Source organism: Barbatula barbatula (genome assembly GCF_947034865.1).
Source record: "Barbatula barbatula genome assembly, chromosome: 24".
Classification (NCBI taxonomy): Eukaryota; Metazoa; Chordata; class Actinopteri; order Cypriniformes; family Nemacheilidae; genus Barbatula; species Barbatula barbatula.
The window spans coordinates 14917504-14940058 of NC_136787.1; the positions used below are offsets into that span (position 1 = coordinate 14917504).

The following is a 22555-nucleotide window of genomic DNA, read 5'->3' on the forward strand; positions in this document are numbered from 1 at the left end:
TCTCAGTTCCCTGCTGTAAGACCGGAGTGAAACCGGGAACAGGCTGTGAAATGCACAGAGAGAGAGTGAATGTGGGGGCGGATTACAGAGACGTATTGTAGAAGACTTCTGCTGATGCTGACAGAAGACGATTGAAGCTCCGCGTGTGCTTTCAGAGAGGAAGCGGAAACTCTAGAATGTGTTCTGTACTGATGACTCGGTGCGTTTGTGTGTGTTTTGTTTAAAGGGGGCAGGTACTGTTTTGTGTTTTGCTCTCCCTCAGAGTCTCATTTAATGTGCCTTTATTTCCTTTGATTCATAGACTGATGGAGATTTTGCATTTGAATGATTCTCACTCTCGATCGAGTACCTGCCCCCTTTAAACAAAAGGAGCTTGTTTTGCCCTTTAATACTCTTTAATCACAAACACACATAGGATGGGATAAGGGGGCTTTTTAGGAAGGGCTAGACAAAGATTTAAACAGTGAAGTGTGGCTGATTTCTTTTCCTATTTTCCTTTTATGAAGCTTAATTTATGCCAGGAGGTCAGGGGTTATTTACTAGCTTGTTTCGCAGACCAAGCGGAGAGGTTGACGTTTGTTTAACAAGCTTGACAAAACATACACGCACACAAACAAATAAACAAGCTCTCTACAAGAGTCTGTTTGTAGGAAAATATTCCCAGTTGTATATGTTTTATTGTATCATTTTCATAATCCCCAGTCAAATCCTGCAGCTGGTGCAAGAATTGCTGGCCTCCCGTGTGTTTTTTTTCTTGTATATTTTTGTGTGAGCATTGAAATGAAAGCTGGGTTTTCCCTGCAATGTTTTAACAGCTCTTACATTAAGCACAATTAAACTTTCATTTACCCATCCTCATGATTTTCCCAAGATGGTACAAATGATTAGGATTTCAAAAAGTTTTTTTTTGCATATATTAAAAGTAATTTGATACTGAGTCTGTCTAGATCTAAAAATGACAAACACCCTTTTACATTATCTGTAACATTTCCGTAAAATAACCATTAAAAATAGTGTTCTGTATTAAGGATTCCAAGGCATGATATCGTGAGACTTGCGATGGCAATTGTGTTGTTTTCCAGTGCAGAGGGTGCAAGTATCTCAGGAGAGAGTTTGGTGCTAGAAAATCTTTGTCATGTGTCTGGAGGGAAGAGAGAGAAAGAGAAAGAGAGAGAGGCGTTTTATGTCTGTTTTTGTTTATTTGTTGGTCTCAGAACAAGTGATTGGCCGCTTGTTCCATTTCTTTTAGCTCTTTGAGACAGTCTGTTGGAACTATTAAAGACATAGTTTACCCGATAAAAGTACATTTTGTCATAAATAATTGATTTATTCTCATATTGTTCCAAACCTGTATACTGAATGAAGCTCTCCTCTATGGAACACAAAAGACAATATTTTGAGAAATGTTGGTTAGTGTCAGTACAATGGAAGTCAATGGGGTCAAATTATGTTTACCAACGTTCTTTAAAATATCTTCTTTTGTGTTTTCCAGCTTTGAAACACCAAACAAATCATACAATATTCTTTTCTTGTCTGTCTTCACAACAACAGAGACATTCAGGCTCTCTTTCACAAGCTTTGCTCAATTTCGGGCTTATTTCACCCTGCAGGGAAATGGGGGTGTAAAAAAATGTGCAAGGCTAGAATAAAACGACTTTTGAATTGCTTGTATTTGAAGTGTGCTTACACTGGGCTTCAGGGTCTGCGGCTGCTTAAGATTGGAATTGGAGAGATTCATTCCTGTGTTCTACATCACTTCCTTTTGTGTGTCCAAGACATTGGGGTCGGCACCGTTGCTCTTATTGTCTGGAGGCAAACTAAATCTACATTGATATTAGGGTTGGGCGATGTGTGTGATCAGTTCGGGCCATTGACAAGTTTTTACACACACAATGGAAGCGCATTACTACAATTCACTGTTTGCTTTCCTATTTCTATGTCAGTCTCCGTTTTGCATGAAATGCGTTGCACAGCTTCCATATCATATTCAACCGCGGATAAACGTGACTGGACGAGCTCGACACACGCGCAGAATGTCCTACTGTGGACTCAACATTTGTCTTGGAAATGTGCTGTACGCGGCCGGGATGTGCGGATGGCCAAGGACCCTCCTGATGATGGAAATTGCGTCAGCCATCGGGTATGGACGATGTCATCGTCTATCGTCCCAACCCTAATTAATATAGTATGAATGTTGGGATACTGTGATTTTTGTTAGTTGAATAACAGCATCGGTCGTTAAATAACCAAGTTGCTGTGAAATGTTTGGCCGATTTGAGACATTTTCACCCCTATATTGCTTCCACTATTTCTAACACTGTTTTTAGTTTCAGAATCTTAGTCTTAGTTAAGGACCTGGTCCCATTTCTGGTCCAAGAGCTCCAGTCATACCAGAGAGGATAATGCTGTTATCTTGTGTTTTTGGTGTGTGCAGATGATTAGACCCTCACGACGATTCATTTTCTTAAGAGCAACGTGGTTCTGTTTCTTCGCTCTTTTTTTTATCTCTGAGTGTCTTTGTTCACCCTTTGTTTTCTCTTCATTTCTCGTGCTGGGGTCTGTCCTGAATGGCAGGCTTGGTTCATCCTTTGAAGTGCATTTAGAGCCTATTTCGTCTTTTGTTTCTGCTGTAATCTGATTGGCCGAAGAAATAGCTCTGCTCTGGATCAAAATCGTATGACAGTAGCAATGTCCACAAAGGCTGGCAAACACGTGGTTAGACTCAGGGGGAAATGAAACCCCCCGAGGATGGAAATTAGACCCTAAAGATTAAATGCACTAGATATGCCATCGTTTTACACCTAAACCATAAATCATCTTCCCAGTGCTGATGTATGAACCGATGCTTTGAAAAGGATGAAGAGGGTGTTGCGTCGCTCTCCAAGGTGCTGAAACAGAGACTGCTGTACTTTCTAGAATGATGGCCAGCAGCACATTGACAAGGTCCCCTTTAGAGTCTCCAAATCGAGTGCTGGTTTGATGTTATTATTTTCTTTCAGAAAGCAGATGTGTCCTCTGGGTTCAGATCAGTCAGATGAGAGTCTAGGGGTCTTTTGTGTTGTCTTGTTTTGTACATCTTTATAATGATTAGGCAACTCGCTGTAAGTCTTTGAAGAGCTTGTTTACATCTTTCGCCTGTAGGTTGGTGCCGTGAGCGAACCAAAGTAGAAAACTGACTGTTGCACTTTAATAGAAACCGCAAAGTGATACCTACATAAGATCAATAGCTCTCTCTGGAAGTTTGACCACAAGGTGGCAAAGGTTTAATTATTGTGTTCATGTCTGCGTTATGGAAGTGGTGGGCCTCTATGTGTCCCTCGGGTTTAGTCTGCATTCTCTCTGTTTTTCACAGTTTACGAAAGCAGCATGCATTTATTTTAACAGGTTATAGCCGTCTCACTGTGCACATGGGCAGCATGGTGTGATGTTGGAGAGGTATTGTCTCTGAGAGTATTTTTGCTGCATAAATCTAATTATATTCGCACTTTGAACACAATGTTTTGCAATTTAGGCTTTTATGAAGAAACATATAACATTAGGAAAGTGACCTTTGATTGGTTTTGTTTAAGAATTTACTTTGGGATGTTAATGTAATCCCTCTCATTAGGTTTTACAATGATTACTTTTAAGATCATTCTCAGCTGTTGTTGTTATTTACACTGTTGCACCTCACATATAATAAATGCTTGCTTGTTTAACAGGGCTTACAGTCTATCAGATAGATTTGCTAGGAAGCAAGTGATTTGCTTTGACATGTTTTTATGGTTCCTTTTATTTTCATGAGAGGAGAAGCAATTGATTCCATTCACATCGGCCCTCGCAGTGTATATTCATGAGTTTTGACATGTGTGAGATTGAGTGTATGTGTGGCTGCGTGTTTGTACAAGCATGGACTGGCATTCTATGGGGTGTTTGTCGGTGGTTTCACCTGTTCTCACACTCTCTTCATTGATTTCCGAGCACTTTTGGAGAAACAAGATGGCATTAGTAGTATTCGAGTGATTCCCAGCACAGATTTTATTAGGTAGCTTGTATTAGCTTAGTTTAGGACTGAATCAATTCTGCTGTTTGAAAAAGACACATTGTCCACTTCAGTAATCTCTGCGAGAAGATTATTTACACACATGCCGGATATTGTTGGACACTAGAGACTTACACGTTTTTCTATCAGCAGAAGATCCCCCATTAAGTCAAGTCAAGTCAAGTCAGCTTTATTTATATAGCGCTTTTTACAATTTTCATTGTTACAAAGCAGCTGTACAAGAAAAAATGACTATAAGTAAAACATAAAAGGTTATGGAATTCAAAACACAGGTCAAATATCAGACACACAATAAATTCCTATATGCAGTGTTAATTAAATAAGACTACCACCATTATGCGACTCATTCTGGACTCCCCGCTCTCTGAAGAATATTTTATTGGACTGTGGCGGGTTTAGTTCCTTGAGAAAATAATTTATTCTGCATGTTTGAAAAGACTTTCATCAAAGATCATTTGACATAAAAAGCTTTTCATAAAATTGTGTTTTAGGTTACATCAACAGTAAATTTTGTTACTCTCTTAAAATGATGTTTTCAATTGAAATCTGTCCAGCTATAATATATTTTCCTTAGCATAGTGCATTCATCATGAAGACTTTTTTAAGATTACTATTTGTCTCTCAGCTGGTACAACTTTACCACATCACAATTAGTTTTGAAGCCATTTATATCTCGCAATCTATTTTTTTAACACTAATAAAACTAGGCCGATGGAAACAGAATCTTGTGGATTTACAGCATCCAGCGGTTCACAGTGCTGCAATGTGTTGCACGTAATCGCCGACACCCAGGACAAATCCCTTATACAGGCTTCAGTGGATAGGTTGGACACCTACCGTGATCTCAATATTAAATGTAAATGAAATAATAATAGGAGAAGGATTCTGGGATCAAGTTCCCATCATGGGGAGATCGTAAGGCTGTGGCAGTGTCAGGCCTGAGGCTGAGCTCTTATCACTATTTATTAACCTGCCACGCTTATAGTGGCCAATTAAATATGATCTGAATTGGCGTTTTGGAATCGGGGGCCTGGAGCTTTAATGATGATGGATACTTTACTTTACATTTACTGGATTATAATCCACTGTAGGTTTTAGATAGACAGTTTGACATTTCTAAATAACTTGCATTGATTTATTTTGCTCTTTTTTTGAAATCCTTTTAAATTGAAATTCAGAAAACTTCAATTAATCGCTGGCATTGTTTATATACAAATATATTATTTAAAAAATTGAAGTGGATTTGACACTGTTCAATTATTTTATTTACGTAACCCACAAAAGTTTAGTAGGTTTTCAAGACGTCTGCTGGCTGTGGTTGACGTTTATTTCAGTGATTTTTTTAAACACTTGACCGGTCTCACACGCTGCTCAAGGATACACCGAGTCCATTTACTGTCTAATAGAGATGACAGGCGACAGGCTGCTGATTTGTCACCGCCCATAAATTTCATAGGCTTCCTGCAACCTTTTCAATGCTAAAATAGCAAGATGGATTTTCTGCTTGCCCTTCATGGTTTTATAAAGGGCACTCGAGGGAAGTATGGGTGTCAAGTTGTGTCCGACTCAGACTGTGTGCTTGTTATTCTTTGGGTGTTTTTCTGTATATGTTTTTGTTTTAACTATATAACTATATAACTTCTTTCTCTTAGGCTTAGCAAAGAGATGCTGGTGAGAATTTAGATTTCTGTATGAAATATCTGTGGGAGCGACACTTGACTATTGCTGCGTCCCAATCCGCATACTATCTTTGCTAAATAGTATTAGAAAAAAGTATCAGTATGTCCCAAATCATAGTATGCTGAAATGAGTATTCTCAAAGTAGAGTTTCTGGTGAAAATTTTCAGTTGATATTACACACAAGTCACCGTGAGAGGGCAGGGTTTACGGTACACTGCATTAATAAAATTAAATAAAAGATGCTTGACTTAATTAATAAATGAAACGTATGAAATAATGAATGAATAAAAAACTTAAATGCAAAGAAGAGAATGTATTTTGATGTCCGTGAAAGTTCCTTATCACAGTGTCGTCTAGGCAACAACAGACGCTTTCATTTAAGTGCATGACAAAACTGTATGCACTCACTAAAATTTTCCACAACAAGAACAGTACATACTTTTAGTGCCTGATATAAGTAGGCAAATTGGGATGCAGCATATGATATAGTTATTTTTATTTAGTAACTGATTGGGTATTGAACCATATGAAAATTGAAATTGGAAAGTTTGTGTTTTATCTGTGTTGTGAATGTTATTAGTTGTGAAATGTTCTTAGAATGAGTTGTCGAATGGTCGTGAGATGATACAATATAATATGAGGATTGGTCGGAAGTAAGGATAGTGATAGTAATGAAAATTCTGGCATTATTTACCCTTCTTTTGTCATTTCAAACCTGTATGACTTACTTTCTTCTGCAGAACACAAATAAGATGTTTTAAAGATTGTTGGTAATCAAACTTTCTTTTCTATTTAAAAAGAAGAGGTCTGGTGATGTTTTCCGAAAGGAAATGCTACATTTTAATGCAGGATTACAAATACATACATTTCTTTTTGCCTGGAATAATGTGGATTAAATCGTGCAACATGGAATTAGCCCCAAAAATAAAACGGGTCGATTCTCCATTCATGCTGTCTTCAATGAGAGTGAGTCATCAGTTTTATCCGGGCCTCACTCTTCTCATCCTCTTCGTCATGCATTTACTGTTTGCTGGGGTTATTTGTTGTACTTTTAGGTCATTTACTCCTTTGACTGCAAGTAAAAGATGAAAGATGTACTTATATTGTCATTTTAAATAATGCGCAATGTCTCTGCTATCAGGTCTGGTGACAGCGGTGTGTATAATGCTCAAGGACACTGAGGGGTGATTACTTGCTTCCATAAACATAGTTAAAAGAGACAGAATCCATACTGCAGCGTTCAGTGCGTCTGAGGTCATAACCGTCTCTCTTTAGCTGAAGAACATGAAGAGGAACCCAGGCATTAAGTGACCTTTACACAGCGTGAGATACGAGAACTCCCCTACGAGAATCAAAATGTTCATTCTGTGCCTCAAGAAACGGTAAAAAGCCAGCGGTCTGTATTTTACTGCCTCGCTCTTGGTTATAGAGGACATGCTTTTATGAAGCGCAGCGGCAGGTGCTGTTCCGTGCGAGGTGGAGCTGAAGGCGGAGAAAGCCATAAAGCCATTCCATATTTTTCATTTAGAAAGCACATTCAAAATGTTTTATGTATTGTGCAGTATAGATTCTATGTCTTCTGTACAGTACATAATGTACAAAGGTTTTCACGGGTCATACTTGCGGTTATAAAACAAATTCGGTGGCGTTATAGGGAACTGTTATGAATTGCAGCGATAAATGCTATCACAAATTGATGAATACATTTGAATCAATAAGTAAGCCTATTTCTGTTTCATTCAAATATTTTTTAAATATGCATTATAATATTTTTTGCACTTGTAAATTATGCCGGATGAAGATGCCTTCAGCTACTGATCTCAACTCAGCATTTCTGGTATTTAAGTTTTGATAACACTTTGGATTTGGAAAGGAAAAACTTATCCTAGACCTGCAGTTTTAGGCAGCAGTCATGCTGCTGGCGTTGGGAATTCTAAGCTTTCCCTCAGCCTCACGCAGGTTCCGCCTCTCCGCCTGCGGTAAAGCTGCAGGATGGATTGAGGCAGGAATGGAGCGAGTTTGAAATCACCGTAATCAACTTCCTGTCACAACCCAGCAGCTTGGATTTTGGAGTTTGCTCTTCTTGTGCACCAGAGCCCTGTTGTTGCACCCGCGTTTCTAGCATGTTGCCTCATTTTTTCTGCCGTTTTCTCAGAGCGCGACCGGTGTACCGCTTGTGTAGTGCGGAGACATCGCAATCCATCTCTCCACAGTTCACTGCTGTGCACCGACTCACCTTGAAAGTTGTTCTAGTGCACGATTCGTGGTTTCTCACTAATTTCTTAGTAAATATTTATTCTTATCTTAGCATTTTGTTTTGCTAAGATTTACGCTGTACTTGAATGGAGAGTTCATCCTAAAGTGAAAAATCTTTCATCATTTACTCCCTTACCTTAATTTCTACTTTCTTTCGTCTGCAGAACACAAAATAATTTATCTTGAAAAACATTGGTAAACAACGTAGGTCCCCCATTGCCCACCCAGTGGGACACCACTTGGAGAAAACGAAGAACAGTATAAATGTAATAATAAAAAAATGTGACAAGTAAAATTGTGTAAGGGTTTTTACAACATCTTCAGTGTCCCTCTTTTAAACCATTCACAGCCTTACAAGACACTTTTGATGTTTTACTACATCTCACAAGCTTGGTTTGATTTTTGGAACATCTTTGATCCAGAGCTTGAAAGAGCTCACAAATACCTAAAAGCTCTGCCTTGCAGCTACCTCATCCTTACCGCTTACTCCTCAGACCTGGTACAGATATACCTGTATAAAACAGGTTTATTAGACAGGTTTTGAAAGTTGAATATGAATATGTCCTTCAGATGTCCTCTTACTGTCTAGTTGGGAGATTTCCTATTATAGACTACACAGATAATTAAGTTTGCAAGATGAATTATAGAATCAGATCATCCAGCAGTGAAAACTGTTTTGGGGATTTTGTGAGGTTGCATTTATTTTAGTTTAAGCTAGAGTAGGCAGTTTTAAAGGGGCTAGCAATAGCAAGCTAGCTTCGAGTGTTCGCTGATTCCGATTTAAGAAAAGTTTTATGGTCTTCAGACTTCTAAAGAAGATTTTTTTATATCTAGGCCACTTACTCATTGCTGTCAGGATGTGATTAGACTTTTAACAAGTATAACAAAAGTGTACCTAAAATAACAGCCTACCCAAGATTTTATCACTGCTAGTTTTGGCTCAGTTTCGGTACAAAAAGCCCAATACTATTCGTGTGAGTATTTTTATTAGACAGGTGTTCCACTACTGCAGTTGATGTGGTTTCATCTCAGAGTTGCAGAGTCGTTGTGTGTGCTGCGTGTTCCGACTGTTCCTGTTCTCTGCGCGGCTGCTGACACAGTCAATGAGATCACATAGTGGCAGCCGAGCAAACAGCCTCAAGGAGGCGAACAAAGGAAACTAGTAGAATTTAGTTTGGAAAGAGAGAATTGGGACAGACAGACGTGTGCGCGTGTTCGTGTGGCAGAGACATTGAGAAAGAAAGACAGGTTGGAGAGATTGAGGTAGCTCAACTGCATGAAATTATATAGAAAATGCGTTTTCAGGGAAAGACCGGCAACCTTTTGCGGCAAGAGTCTCGCAAGCCCATCTGTGCAATAACAAGCCATTTACAGTTTAATTACGTCTGCGAATAGATCCAGATGCTTGCACAGTCATATGAGTGTGGCAGCTAGGGACTTGGGGGCGGGGCTTAGCCAGCAAAAGACCTTTCTGGAATTGAGGCATTGTCTATTAGTCTGTTAGCTTTGCCATACAGCGATGTGATTGGTTGGAGGGTTTGCTATTTGATGTCTTGGGCAAATGTTGAAATTTTGATTATCCACAGTAATGGTTGGAATACACTACAAGCTTTGTGAAAGTTTCAGATAGAAACACACTATCTGATCAAATCTGCAGACTGACACAGACTTTCTGCAACAAGGCCAGACTGAAATCTTGTAGTGTATTTTAGTTATAAGGACTAGTTATAAGGACCCAATTCAGTGCATATTTTAAAGGGATTGTTCACCCAAAATTTAACATTCTGTATTTACCCTCATCTTGTTAATGGTCTATGATTAGTTTTCTGTGGAACACAGAAGAAGATATTTAGAGAAATGTCTCAGTGGTTTTGTGCCCATACAATGGAAGTCAATGTGGGCCAATTTAGTTTGGTTACCAAAATAGAATCTTTTGTTCTGCAGAACAAAGTCATACAGGGTTGAAATGACATGAGGATGTTTGCGTTTTTGTGCAATGTTTTGTACATTGTTTCTTTTTAAGTGTTAAAATGTATTGTAGGTTGTACTCCATTTCAAGCTAAGTTTTCCAACCCAAGGCTGGGGTCGCAAATGCCTCAAAAGGCTCAATGCACATATGTTAAATACACACCAGTGTGTTTTCTACCGTGTATAAAAGGTGTTTTGTGCTTTGCATTGCATCAGTGTGAGAAATCATATCTGGTAGTGCTTTATTAAGAGGATGGGTTGTGGGTAACTTTAAGACGCGCTTTATGATTACTGTGCCGCATAAATGGAATGACTGCCTGAGTTTTGTAGTTTGGGGCCTTAATGAATGGAAATTTATACAATGATTAAGGTACATGTTCCCATCTCTCTCTCTCTTTTTCTCACCTTTCTCTCTCTTTCGCCCTTTCTCTTTTTTTCTCCCTCTCTCCCACTTCTCTATCTGCTTATTTTTCACAAGGCCCTCATCCTCATATACAATTACCATCGTGTGAAGGTTATGAAGCTCAGCGCTCTTAATCAAGAATGCCATTTCTTTGCATAATGGAAAAAGAAGCACACAGATACAGTACTAAAGTACACACATACACACACATCCACAAACACTCTCACATCTGATACAAGTGCACCCTCTCCCCCCTTTCTTCATTGCGATTTTCTTCAGTTATGCATGGCTGCCTCAGTTAGGGGTCTTCAGCGTGATTGACAGATGCCTGGAGGGTCGCCGTTCTGTGCTCTGTGTGTAATTAGGCCTGATTGGGGCCAGTACCGACTTTGCCTGCTGGTGATAAAAGAATGTGTGGGTAGATTCTCCTGGCCCTCTATTTCCCTTCTTCATCTTTGTGAGTCATCATGATGCATTTTCTCGGTCCAAAGTATCGACTGCTGTTTTTATGCTCTCTTTCTCAAACAGGATTTACTGGGGAGTGAAGTTTGTGGAAGAGCGCATACATACACGTTGGGGTTAGGAATGGCACTTTGAAAGAGAAATTTTTCACTAGATTGCAAATACAACGAAATAATTGTGTAGTAAATAAAGAGTTTTTAGCAGGTTTGCTTATAGTCACGCAGAAGGTGATGTCAAACCAACTACACAAACAGAACGATGTCTTCTCTTTCAGAGATTAATAAATGGCTTAGCCAAATTAGTCTCTGATTATTTAAATAGGGCTAAGAAGACTCATCGTTTCAACATCGAAAAACAAATCAGTCATATCTGACGCAACTAAACGGCAAAAGAGAATTCACTTATCTAATAACAATATTTGTACCAATGTTACAATTTCATTATTTTCTAAAAAAGGTAGAAATGTGAATATATTAGATTTGTTTTTTTACTGAGTTAAGAAGTTTAAATAACATACAGTAGTAACATGTACAAATAGGTATTAGTTTACAATGTATTTGTTGTTTCTGTAGTCAATTTAGTTTGAATCCAGTTACATTTTAAGAGTGACTGTGTGTTTCTGTGATGTCACCCCATGTCACTCTTTTTCTTCATTGAAATGCATTTGTTTTCCCTGAAAAACACCAATAGTGTGGTAGTGCATGTATGAGATGATGTGGACTGTATGGTGTAAATCTTCAGTATTTACTGTGTTCCGGGTGCAGCGCAGATTTATTCTGTTTGATGTATTCAACAGCTTTGCTGCAGTTGTAATGAACATGTCTGCTTGATATACATGACCCGGGAAACTCAGAAGTAGTTTGTAAGTTAGATTATAGCGAGGGAGAGAGAATATGACCTAGGTCATCCATTGTGCACAAGCTGGAATTATGCTATGCATAATAAACCAATAATGTCATAAGCAGCTTTTCACAATCCTGGTGGATGAAATAAAGTCCCACCCCTTATTGTTTTCCACTAGATTTTTGGTTTCTCTTACAAGTACGTCACTTTCAGGAAATGAAATGCATTGCGAATGCTGTTTCCTTTGATACTCAGTTTAATCATGATGAATATTTGGTTGCAGGCTGAAATCAACCTTCCTGCACACACACACACACACGCACACACACACACACACACACACCAGCACAAGTGTACACATTTGGAAATTCCTTCCTTCCTTCCTCCTCTCCCTCTTCCTCTTTCTAAATGCTTTCTTTCTTCCCTGGTTGATACATTACTGCAGTATTCAGCGGTCAGGAAGGCTATTCTTCCTCTTAATCTGAGAAATGTTGACACAGCACCAGCGACAGCCGAGGCATTGTGTGGTGTGTGTGCCTTTGGTCTTTCGTATCGGACTCTTTGTTAATACACAGCAATCGAGGGTACAGCGAAAGTCATAGAGGCACAAAAGCATAGAGCGAGTTAATTAACCTTGATGTTGGGGAACACGCTACTTGAGGTTCGTGTGAGATTGGTTTCTATAACTTAGCGGTTATGTGAAACTAACAGGGAGCATTAGCAGAATGGACTCACCTGCTGAGTTCAAGTGCAGAAAGAATTAGCTTTTTCCTTTTAAGAGTCGACTCCTTCATGGCACCATGGAGGGTGAATACTTGGACCTATTACGCTCATGTTAAATTGCTCTTGTGGTTCCTTTATTTGTCTTGTACAGTAAAAATCTTGAACTGGATTTCGAGGTTTTTAAGAAAATGTGAGTGATGCTTGGCCATGCAAACTTTTAGGCTGGCATTGCTATGCAGTTGCTAAGGTGTGCTGTGGGATAGCGTGTTGCTTTGGGGTTGCTAGGGTGTTCACGGTGGTTGCTAAGCCTATGCAGAACCAAGCAAAACAGTGCTGTAAACCAGTAGTCAACCGGCCTCATCTAAATGATTATTGATCGTGATTACAATATCAATGGAAATTGATAGTTGTATTATTATGTCATTATTGTACCACTGATACTGAAAAATACAGAATGTGCGATAGCAAACAGGTCCAACGCTGCTTTCAGTGGATCTTGCAAAGCTTTTATGAAAGCACTGACGTCGTTTTCATATGTTTGTGAATTGAAGATGACCTGCCATGGATCTATCTGCCCACTCTCTCAGTTTCACTCACGGTGACGATGATCCACTCTGACATATTGATTGACTACGACTGCAGTTGAAAGCCAAGCAGAAGCGGCGGGCGCTCGTTGGGCCCCAGGACCGCATTTCCCAGGGCGCTTTGAGAGAGAGTAAATGACCAGATGGCCATCCAGACAGGATGCGGCTTCTGCTCATGAAAACCTAATCACAGATAACAAAGACGCTCTGCTTTCCACGTTGATCAGACCGTGCATTTGTGAGTTTGTTGGTCTGACAGCAGGAGAAGGGCTCTCCTGTTTGTCCTAGGCTTCTGACTGCTTGCGGGTGTTGACACTCGGAGTAAGCAAGGGGGTGTCAAGGGACTAAATGGAGAGCCAGGGAATGTTGAAAGAGGCCTGCTTGAAAAGCGTCATCCCTTGCGTTACGGGGTCGGGGTTATCTGTTGGCTGGACAGCTGTGAAGAGTGCACAGAGCCGATCTGCATTGGCAGAGGAAAAGGCATCTGACTGGACACGACAAGGGGCACAAAAACAGGAAGACAAACACAAGTAGGCAGACATAATGACGAACAGGAATTGAGGTTAAGCATTTGTGCTCTGCATAGCATCTCCAGGCATGTGGTGTCCTAGCATAACACCCCTTCCAAAACAAATATATATGGAAATATACTGGAAAGTAAAGTTCTATAAATAAGGGCTATCAAACGATTAATTGTGATCCAGAATAAAAGTTTGTGTTTACATAATATTATCTGTGTAATGTGCATTTTCATTTTGTATCTATACACACAACAGATACATAAATATAAATAAAAATGTTTATAAATACTAAATTAATATGCACAGTAAACAGTAAAACATTTATATTGTGTAAACACAAAATTTTATTCTGGCTGCAACGTTTCATAGCCTTAATATATATTAAGTAATACATATATTGGAACCAAGTGCTTATAGTTTTTAACATACTATATGAAAAGCGACAATTGCTTAAAATATGTTAGCAATGTATTTTTCTATATATTTTCTAATATATTGACAGTCAATCTACAGGAGAATATATATATATATATATATATATATATATTTCTTTTTTTTATTTGCATGTGGGACCCTTAAGCTTTAAATACTGTTTTTCTTAATTCTTTTGTTTTAAAGTTTGTTTTTGTCATCGAACCATTGCTTTTTTTTTGTATCTTTCCAATTTTATAATTCAACATCAGACGCCATGAAAAAGAAGAATCTCTCTTAAACCATGCAGAGTCCATTACTAAACGAAGTGTGCTAAGTGTAAAACACTGTATCATTACCCATCAAGCTAGCTGTTCTCTCACTGTCTGTTCACAGTCTCCCCTCGTCCTCCGCCGCAGCTCTGAAAAGCTCTTCGCTTCTGGTGTTAAGTGTTTAATCTGTGATCTCATGTCTTGATTCAGCCCGGACGCACAATGGGTGCAAATTACCCCAGGCAAGCGAATACGTAATTAGCCCACTCTGCCATGACACTCCAGCGCACGGCCCTTTGAAGGCTCGGATTTATAATGCAGCCCTTCAATGGGCCATTGTACCATCCGCAGGCTAATGCTCGCTAATGGCTAGCCAGCCGTACGCTGGTATCATATCACCTTTGACCGGTGTGCATAGGTTCGGATACATCATGCAGGTGATCACATGCGCATGCTTAATTCCTGTGAATCTACCATAGTAGAACACAAAAGAAGATCTTTTGAAGAATGTTGGAAAGCAAGCAGTTCTGGGGCACTCTTGACTACCATTGTCAATTTGTCATTTTTCATACTGTGGGGGTCAATGGTTACAAGCTTTCTTTCAAATATCTTTCTCTGTGTTATTCACAACAAGGACATTTATACACATTTGGAACAACAGTGTGAGTAAATAATGACAGAATTAAAAAATTTCTGTGAACTGTCCTTTTATCAGAGATTTACTTCACAGGAAAGAGAAAATCTTCACTACTTTTGATTTCTAATTTTGGTGTCTGAGACATTGTTTAGAGCAGGGGTCAACCTTTCTGTAAACAAGGGCAACCTGAGGGATAAAATAACAGAAAGGTGGCTACTAAAAAAAAAATATATATATATCTATATTGAAATATGAAACACGGTGTACAGTATGTAAACTTTATGATTGTTTCAATTAATAAATTATTTTATTTGATGTATTATGAAAAAATATAAATTTGTATTTATTAAAAAGTGCTTTGCAGGCAATGCGTTAACTTCACACATGCTATCAGGTGCACGTGGGCACCATGTAGGAGATCACTGGTTTAGATCGGAATCCAAAATCTGTCTATGAAAAATATTTGATAATAGTCTTATTTATTATTTAATAATTGTGTTATACATTTTTTTCCTACATAAAGTTAAACCGTTTTTAGCACAGAATAGCTGAAATAAAAGTATTGTTTTTTATAGTTGTCAATTCTGTTTTAAAAATGTCTTCATGTCATCCAGTTAATTGGTCTACTCCATATATTATTCTTTCACTAAAAAGCATTTTTATATGTTGGACATTTAGTGTACGATGCTTTGCGTTTATCTGTGGACTGTAATTGTCATTCCTGATGTTTCTGCAGGAAGTCACTGTGAAGACAAGCGTGTTTGTTTTCATTATTTAAACTGTCACTCCAATGACAGCTGTCCTCTCAGCATGACGCTCCTTGTTTACAAAGAAATTCCATATTCCTCCCTTTCCAGTGATTTATCAGCGCTCAAGTTTATTCATTCAGAATGGCTCATTAAAATCACCTTGCTCGCCTGACGTCTCTGAAGTCGCCCGTCCCGCTGAGATAAAATTGCGAATTCTTTCCGCAGTGCGCGTCCGACTCTCTTTTTCAGTCAACTTGTCAGGCGTGCCACTGTCGCTCGCAGAAATGAAACATTCTCTCTCCTTCTTTCACCAAAAGCCGCATGTTGTTATCAGGGCAAGCCAGGGTCACCGGCGGACAGGCCGGTCTGGGCATACGCAAGGGACAGCTTGACAGGAGAATTCGGATTAAATGCACAACCCAGAGGAGTCGATTGATGACCTCTGTGGAGGACAGAGATGAGGAGAGAGTGACCCGCTGTGATGGGGTCGCTGCGGATGAGCCGGGACATTGTGATGTAATGAATTAGAGCTGTAAAGCTACACAAAATTCACGGTTTGTTAAGAGTTCAGAACACCAGGGACAACAACAATTTACTAGTTTTATTAATAAACATTAACTGAGGCCGTTTTTTCTTAAATTCCATTTGTCTTTTTTGGTACAAATTTGTATAAATTTTCTGAATTCTCAGAGTTATGCCATGTTTCAAGTGTGGACAAGGTTGCAATATTACAAAGTAGATATTAGGCTAGTTTTCAAGTCGGTTGCCTATTTTGTTATTCCCTTCCTATTTCAAGATTTTATTAACTTGACATTTTTAGTGCTTGGTCTAAACTTGGACAAATGTACAAACCTAGAACTGAGCTGCTGATGGTATGCAAAGCAGAATAAATAACAAGTCTTGGTTTTAAATTGAGGTTTTTCATATTTCAAGATCTGTATGTGTCATTGTGTGTACCGTACCCAAAGTCCTTTATACATTACATGGGTTTGGATACATGTACCCTTGCAGCATTCTGCCAGTGTACAAGAGGGAAGGAGGTTAAAATCAAAACAGCTGCACTGCACAGCAGATGGTAAAGTCGCTGTAATCCTTCAAAAATCTCAAGTGCAAGCGAATGTAAAATGTAAAGAGAATGTGAAAATGAGTGGTCGCAGTGTGGCTGCTCTTCTGAAGGATATCTCCCAGCCACAGCACAAGTAAACAGACTCAGATAAGACACTCGGGCTATTTGAAGATACCTCTCTCTGACTCCTGAATGTTTACACTCTCATTAATTATATTTCTCCTCAATACGATTTTCTTTTTTGGCTGCGGCTGACTAATCAATTTGATGTAAGGATTACAGTATGTTTCCAAGATAAGAAAGTCCACCGATTTGAACCACTGATGTACAGTAAACATGTTGCATGACATCATTTTACAACGCTATCTTCCAAAACCTCATCGAAAATGAAATATAGTTTATAAGTTTATGTAAACACATGAGGGATATGCAATTACTATTTGTAAGAAGAAAAGGATATAGGTCCTGTTTTCTCAGAAAGGTCACAGAATCCCTGTCCTTGCTCTGGAAGACTGCAGCGTTCCAGCAACTACGCCAACGCTGATCTTTGTGCCAAAGCCCAGAGAAGCCGTGCCAATTGCCGCCTTCTCCTCTTTTGGCTCAGTTCTTTGTGAGAGATTGCTAAGCTTGCAAGTGCATAATTACTTGCTTAGTGGTCTATTGGAACAGGTTTCCTCACACCTTCAGTCTCTTGCACCAAACGAAGTATCTTTTCTGAGTAAGGCGACTTGCATGTCAACAGGAAGTAGTCAATGTACTTCCGGTTGCATATTTTTTTCTTGTAGAATTTCTCTTTATGAGTGTCACTTTATTAAACATCTTACAAATGTTTATGCATTTTACATGAAACAATATATATTTTATGATAATAAATGAACAGTGCTTACCCATGAAAATCAGTCTTTCACAATATAAGGTTTGTGTGGGTGGTGGCCGGTGCCGCTATGCAGCCGATAGGGTGCTTAGGGTGGGCCTTAAGTATTGATGGTATTTTTATCCCTACATTCCCAAAAACATTATATTTATGTTTTTTTTTTTGTATAATTATCCAAACATCCATAAAACGGTTTGCATGAGAAGCAAATTAAATAAGAGATTAAATCTTGTTTTTAGAAAATCTAACTTAATTTGTTAAAGATACGCTTATAATGGCTTTAAAAGACATTTGGCAATTTTGTTACAAAAGACTTAAAACTTTGTGTAATTTTTTTTCCCAAATGAATTACTATTGATATTTTTAAAGAAAAACAAAATGAATATAGATGGTTTCATCATACGCACACGCTTGACACAAAGTTAAAAGGATTTTTTCCTGTTTTGTAGTCCACCATGTGAAATGAATTGGAGCCGTAAATCTTTAAACTTCAGTTCTTTCTTCATATTCATATTCTGTCCACTGCCAGTTCTGAGTGTACAAATCAAATCTTCATTCTGTTCTCTATGAAGTGAGACGCTGCTGCGGGCAGGTTGTTCCTCTCGTGTTCGGCCTGCAGTGTTAATTGCAGAGGTTCTACTGGGACAGTCTTGCAGCTCTGTCCCAAAAAAGCAGATGGCAATGGAAGGATTGTCTGAACTATAGACCTCTCACAGGGTTGGAAAAGCTATGTTAAAAAAGAGCATACCAAACTAGACTTCTCAAAACTGAAAACTACTAAAGTACAGTCAAGAAACGCTTATTTGGAAAAGTTCTTGATTTCCCTTTTTGCGCGGATGTCTTTTAAAATATACTCTGTAGCTATTTGATCACATTACTTTTGTCATATTTTACATCATTATAAATCATGTGGGTTTTTAAATACATGCATGAACATTTTAATATATAGATAAATACACATTTTTGTGTGATATGAGACCCAACTTTAAAAACACAGGGTCAAAGAATCAGCCTTTTTTCTTTCTTTATTTAACAAAACATGTCTTGCATTGCGAAATGATGAAATCAATGCTAAGGTGATGAAAGTGAAAGAATGAAAAAAGGAAGTTACATTAAGAGATGAAATGTGTCTTAATGTTTGCTACATTATATTCTCTTGACGTCTGGATCTGCCTGTGCAAGGTGTCGTCATTCAGATAAACCAGTTACTCCTCTGTGTCCATGGCATACGATTAGAGAAATAAGATGAAAATTTGGCTGTTCCACCATCCAGCGCAAATAAGGCATAAATCAAATGAAATATTCCTTTTTTTATGTGGTGAAGATGAAGAGTTTTACGTTAGGTTAGTCCAGATGTTATTGTCCTGTGGTGCTCCCAGAGCCCTTCATATTTTTTTCCAACGTTAGATCTTGGTCTTCACACAGTTCAAAGTCATTTTCTGTTGAAAGGTCAGTTACTGTAGGACTGGTTCCTCTCCAAATAAATCCGTTGATATCCGGATGAAAGACCAGAAGCTTGGTAGTGATGGTCAACTGGTTGTCCTCCAGGATCCAAATTTTACATTGTGACATTTTATATTACCAAAAATGGGTTGTCCCGCTTTTGCAAATAAAATGAACATAAAATAGAATATTAAATAAAAGTACTTAATTGCATATTGTATATTCTAGTCCCCAATAAGACATCCTCTTATTAGGGCTCCGTGCAATTGACCTAGAAAACAACAACACGATGCAAACAATACAACAACAGCGCTATGTAGCCACATGGGATGATATAAAGGCTTTGAGTTGTTTAAACCAAGATGTAGAAGTGAAGGGCTGAGGGTTGCAGGGGCCGCCTGGCAAGATTTCATTGTGTACAGAAATCTCCCACAAATCCTCCCTTGCTCTTTCTTGTTCTGTCTTTGTTCCTCCCTCTCTCCAACGTTCTCCCCGTTTCTGTAGTCTTTTATGATTGCTCTCCATTTGCGTCATTTCTGGTCTCATGATAACACTTCTTTGCGCTGGCCCCAGACCTGCTTGACTCCTACAGATGTCTGTATACAGTGAAGGTTCTGCTCTGGAAAGCAACAACATGCAGCAGAGGGCATGAAACCAGATCAGTACCCGCTCTCCACTCGCATTTCGCGCTGTCATGTCACATGTTAGCGTGGCAGTCACATTCCTAAAAATGGAAATCATGGACGTCATGGTGTATTGTTCGATCGACGGTTGCTAGGCAACCTGATGTTTCACTTTCTAGTTTTTTTCCCTGGTCCCTGACAGTCAACATCATTGCGTTTATTGGCGAGCAATCAGAGCTTCTAATTAAAGAGCGTGTCTCGAGTTTGAATGAAATGATTTAAAACGCTCTCATCTTTTCAGATGGCATCTTCACGCAACAGGAAAAATGAAAACGTCAAAATATTTACCTCGTAATTGGGATTATGGAAGTATAGTAAAAAAAATCCTGGAGAATTAATTATTTCCGTGACACTCTGTACCTTAAAGCCGCAGGTATACTTGAATCTCCGCTTCCGTGTCGGTCTCGCGCACAAACACGGTCTCAAAAAATGTGGATGACCGCGGACCCCCCTGATGACAAAAATTATGGCATGCGGACAGCCGGACCATACTTACGGCTTGAGGTTTTGTCCTAATTTCGGCTAATGGATTCTGTATATCGGAGATCAATGCTCTTGAACTGGACCTGCCTTTGCATTAATGTATCAACTTTCTGTACTTAAAGCATGCAAGCGCAGATTAGTTCACTTTCCCTTACCGAATAATACGCCACATTAAACGCAAGCGTTCCCTCTGAAGCTTGCACCCAACCCTCAAGCTCGAGAAAAAATGATCGATAAATGATAATTGATATAGCACCGACCGTGAGATGTTCAGACATTCGTCTGGCCCTGACGTGTAGTTTGCGACGTTCATCATATTATCCGCGGAGTAATTTAGCACTTAAGAACACTTTTGATTTGCCTCGTGTGCCCGCAGTTGTTTTTCGGCACGAAAAACCTGTGCAAATCAGATTCTGCCCCTTTCATTATTGGGCTTGTGGCTGTTTCGAGATGAATTAGCTCGCTTCCAAAAACAACTGCCTGTCTGGAATGTAATTGATTATTTGGATGGGGAAAGAGGGCTCTGTGGAGGAATAATTTGTTCTAACAGCTTTAGTGCAGGACGCGGTGTAATCTTGGGAAATTAGTGTGTACTGTATTAGCATATGGCTACTCTTTGAAAGGCTTTGGTGGTACATTGAAGCAAGGGATCAAGATGCGCTTTTTCATTTTTTTTAATCCAACAAAACCTTTAGAACCCATTTGTCTCAATGTAATAATTAGATAGTGGGTCCTTCTGGACCAGTTCTGTAATAAAAACTTCATTAATAGAATTGATATTTGTATTTAAAGGGACAGTTCTCCCAAAAATGGTGTCATAATTTACTCACTCTCAGATTAAACGTGTATGACTTGCTCTCTTCTGCAGAACACAAAAATAGATATTTTAAGAATGTTGGTGACCGACCTTCTTTAAAATATATTCATTTATTTAGTTTTACAAAAAAAACTCTTTGAAATGAGGTAATGACTGTAAATTATGACAAAAGTTTCGTTTTGGGGTGAACTATCCTTTATAATAAGTATTATCCTTAAAATAATTTGTTATAGGATCAAGATAAACAAATTCTGTAATAAAATGTGACTGAGGTTCAGATTTTGAACTCATGTGCTTCAGGCCATTCTGTTCTCTCTGTTACAGCTTCTGCATTCTGCTGATGTCCAGAAATAATGTTTAACATCCCAGTCCGAGTGCAAGGGTCAAAAAGAGACAAGCATTATTCTTTGTCTGGTCGTGTTTGTGCGAGGCTGCGTTTTATTCCATAAGTGTTGCATGCAGGAGATAAACAAGTCTGACACATTTTCTTTTTAGTCACAGTGATTTAACTGTGTTTGTGTGGTTAATGGCTTTTTTATATAGGCTTTATATAGGACTTTTTTTGCACGTTTGGATTTCTTGACTTTCTACGTGCCCTTGTAAAAATAACAAGTTTATTTGATGCCTTTGTCGTGAAATATTTGCTTACAAGTTTATTTTTGAATGTTCAGATTCAGCCTCTTGTCTCTCTGGGTAGTAAAGGCAAATATCGATGAGTAAACGACTCATAATTAATCTTCTATTCACTAATGGCCTGTGGGATAGATGAACCATGATAAATCAATAGTATTATTATTCCTGCTGTCCTTCCATTGGCAATGTTATGGATTGTGGAAATTTTAATGATACCATAGTAGCACTTTCTAAAAACTATTTCACCCTGATCATTCCCCCTGTCCAAAACATCTTAAAGGGACAGTTCACCCCAAATAAAAAATCTGTCATTATTTACTCACCCTTGAGTTGTTTCAAATCTGTATACATTTATATTTTCTGAATGAAATTTGGAAGAATGCTTGTAACCAAACAGTTCTTGGTCACCATTGAATTTCATAGTGCGAAAAATTTAAATGGTAGTCAAAAGTGCCCCGGAGCTGTGTACTTACCTTCATTATTCAAAATAAGACACGAACATGTATACAGATTTGGAACAAATTGAGGGAAATAAATGATGACAGAATTATAATTTTTGGGTGATCTGTTCCTTTAAGGTGACCAAGCTGCCCAACTTGTGGTGCAAATAGATGGTAACCTATCTAATGGCCAAGTGTCTCCTAACCTCATTGTTGCAAGTAATGAAGGTGACTCTTTGTTCAAGGGTGACCGGCACGGGCCAATTACATGTGGTGAGATTATCGACAATCCAATTACAAATTCTAAGGCACTGAAGCCTTCAAAATTCCACTCTATATTGGAAGAAGTGTATAAATCAATAGTTCTTCAGGACACTCTTGGGGAAGTTCTGCAGCTTTAGACAGCCATGCTTGGCTTCTCGGGGCTCTCTGGAGCAAAATGTAATTTACAGGGATTTAATCTTTTATTTTCAAAAGCGTCTCCTTATTTACTCAGAGGGTCAGGGTTTGCATGGCCAAGAACTGGCCAATTTCATGCCTGTTGAACTTCAAGACTGATGTCATT

At 38.7% G+C, this 22555-nt stretch overlaps 1 protein-coding gene across 7 annotated transcripts in view; it reads left to right on the forward strand.

Moving 5' to 3' along the window:
• Nucleotides 1-22555, forward strand: part of nbeaa (neurobeachin a) — a gene marked incomplete at its 5' end in the record, with an annotated part of 90384 nt that overhangs the window by 17287 nt on the left and 50542 nt on the right. The window lies entirely within an intron of this gene.